Below are 3,038 nucleotides of genomic sequence, written 5' to 3' on the forward strand. Positions count from 1 at the left end.
AAAAACAACAAAGTAGGTCTTAGAAGAGCTTTCACAAATTTTTTTCTTTTTTGGTAGTACAATATTTTGCCACTTTCTTCAGTAATAGAACATATTTAGGTTTGTCTTTATTTCCCACTAACTAAATAATGAAAGGCAAAGCTTTAAATAAGTAATTATTGATGTATCCTATATGCATTAAACTCAGAGTGAGCACAGTCACTGAAAGGTTATGTCACTCATGAATTCATTAAACATTCATTAGCCTCACCTCAGGTATAGGTGTCCTTGTTTACATATTTTAGATTTGCATACACATGCCCTGAACAAGATTTTAAAAATGTTTATGACCCTATGACCACCTTAATTATGAATCCCCAGGTAGATATTTGTGAAATCCTTACCCAGTGTGGCTTTCCCCCCTCTACCAGGTTTTTAAGCAGTTCAGTATACAAGGTGACACTAAGATAAGACAAGTGAAGTTTCAGTATGGGTGCCTCCATCTTCCTCCTGTGATTCTTGATCTCATGGCTGCCAAAGCCAGAAGAGACCTGGGATAAAATGCTTGGTCATGGGGAAGGCTGTTATGGTTGGCCTGGCAGTTGGGGAAAGAAGAAGGCTTCAAGTTTTCACAATGAATGACATTCTCATTCTCTAATGTATGGTCTTAACCCACTGTTTGAGAATTGTGTTTCACAGAGAGACCCCCGCCCCCCAGACCGAAAGATATTTAATTCTTTGATAAGGTTTTTGTGAATATTCGTGTAGAAATCCTCCATGTGATCCTGGGATAAGGCTGCACCACTGGAGGTATGTAATCTGTCACCTGGCCTTTGGGCTTGGTGAAATCTTCACTAGTTTTGTTAGTACCAATAGGTCACCAAAATTCCAGCAGTGATAGGCAGAGATGGATGCACAGGGAGGAACCTTATAGATGATATCCAATTCTTCAGTGGAGATCTGATCAATCTTATTTAACACATAGATACAAAGGATATAGATTCTGTTTCCTTCCACCATGTCAATGAGGTCATCTACTGTGGCATCACTATGCAGAGCCACGCCGGCATTACTAATTTTATATTCAGCTGGAATGCTCTTCACAATTTCAGCCTCCAGCTCACTTTGACGGCAAGTGACAGTGAGATTGATGACTCCCTTATCCTTCTTCTTAAAGCCAATGTTAGGGGGTTTGCTGTTCAAGTGAATGCTAAAGACTTTCAGCTTGTTTTCAATGATCTTCTCATGTCCCAATGGTTTCAGGACATCCAGAACAATCAGGATCAAGTTACACACTCAGGCCACTGCAATGACTTCCTTTACTTTTTCCATTCTTGGCACCTTCATTGATAACTGGGAGATCCAGAAGCTGAGTCTTGGCACCTTTGTATCTGATTACACCAGGAACTCTGGTGAGAGTAGTGAACTCAGGCTGTCATGTTGAAATACACCACTGCCAGGTTACTGAGCAGTGTTGACTTCTCTAAAGATGGAAAATCCACAAACCCAGTATTTGAACATCACCTGCTTGGCCACATCAAAATCTCCTAGCCCACTACCACCACCTTCTGGAGTAATGAGTTCTCTGCAAAGCTTAGAAAGGCAAGCCTTAATCAGGCTTATGTGGTGTGCAGTGGCCTTGTTTTTCTTGAGTCTGAGCCATCTCAGCTTCAATCTCTGTGATCTTGGTTAAAGTGCCACTCCTGGTGGCGAATCCCAGGGGGTGCAGTGGTCTCTATACCGTTTCCTGTCACACACCTGATGCAGATTAGCCAGTTCCATCAGGTGCTAATGCAATGCACAGACGAGGTACTTTCTCCTTCTAGTGAGAGTTCCACCTGTGACGCTCACGGAGACACATGGTGTGGAGCATTCTCCTCCCCCCTCCCCCCAGCCAACTCCCCATTTTTTTTTTATTGTTTTTTGTTTTTTTGTCATTTCTTTATTGGGGAAGGGGATGCATCATTCACTATGGAGCTTGGTGCTGGCCCCTATGTGCACACAGATTTGTATTGCTGAACTCTGCACACTGAATAAAACAAAGCAGAAAGATGAGTTTATTACAAGGGTTTTGACCTGCAAACTGGGAAACTCAGGCTATGGGAGCTGTGAGTTCCCAGTTGCTCACAGACTAAAGGGGTTTAAAAAAAAAATGTATTTATTTGAGAGAGCGAGAGAGCACGTGAGTGGGGGGAGGGGTAGAGAAAGAGAGAGAGACTCCTGGAGGAGCAGGGAGGCAGTGTGGGCTCCATCCCAGGACCCTGAGGTCATGAGCTGAGGCAAAATCAAAAATTGGTCGCTTAACTGACTGAGCCACCCAGGCGCCCCCAGACTAATGGGTTTTAATAAGGCAAATGCAGAATATATTTGACTTTTTCAGCTGACTGCCTAGTGGTCTTCTTCCTTATTTGGATCAGGGTAGCCCAATCAGTGGAACAAGGAAGTCCCAAGATGACAAAACAGACTTGGTGTTTGGGGATTGGCTGGCGTCCTTCGCTGATTTTTGAGAAGATCTGTAAATTTCTGTAACTTAGGTAAGTTTGTTTTGTTTTTCTTTAATGGGACTGTACTGGCCAACTTCATCTTGTCCTTAATATATGTGACTCCACTTTTGTTTTAGTTCTACAGTATACACACGTGTGTATACACATCTGCAGGAGGCCGGAGCTCTGACGGGTTGAGGAGCTCTAGCTCTTTTGTAAATGAGGGTATTGGAAAGAGGCTGATTCTAACAGATGGGTGGCTGTACCCCTACCCTGATGGGAAGCCAGCTCTGTCTGCATGACTGGATAAAGCACTGGGGGTTGGGTGGGAGTGGGGGTAACTAGATGGTGAGAGGAGCTCAGGTGGACGTAGCCTCCATCCCTCCCACCCCCTCGTGGAATGGGTGGCCAGGTCTAGCCCTGCCCCTGACGTAGGTCACTGGGCTCTGTGGGGACTGGGCCTGAAGACTCCAAGGGCTCCATGGGAGCTCTTCACCATGCCGTACTTGTCAGAGTCCATGACTCTTCATCTTTCATAATTTATATTAATCAAATGTTTGGGGGAGAGAAATGAGA

General features: G+C 44.2%; 1 pseudogene; it reads right to left on the bottom strand.

Annotated features, from left to right (window-relative positions):
• Nucleotides 1-463: 463 nt before the first annotated feature.
• Nucleotides 464-1,840, bottom strand: LOC118020559 (annotated as a pseudogene).
• Between the last annotated feature and the right edge of the window lie 1,198 nt (nt 1,841-3,038).

This window comes from Mirounga leonina, unplaced genomic scaffold (genome assembly GCF_011800145.1).
Source record: "Mirounga leonina isolate KUSES-001 unplaced genomic scaffold, KU_Mleo_1.0 Mir_174, whole genome shotgun sequence".
In the NCBI taxonomy this organism is placed as follows: Eukaryota; Metazoa; Chordata; class Mammalia; order Carnivora; family Phocidae; genus Mirounga; species Mirounga leonina.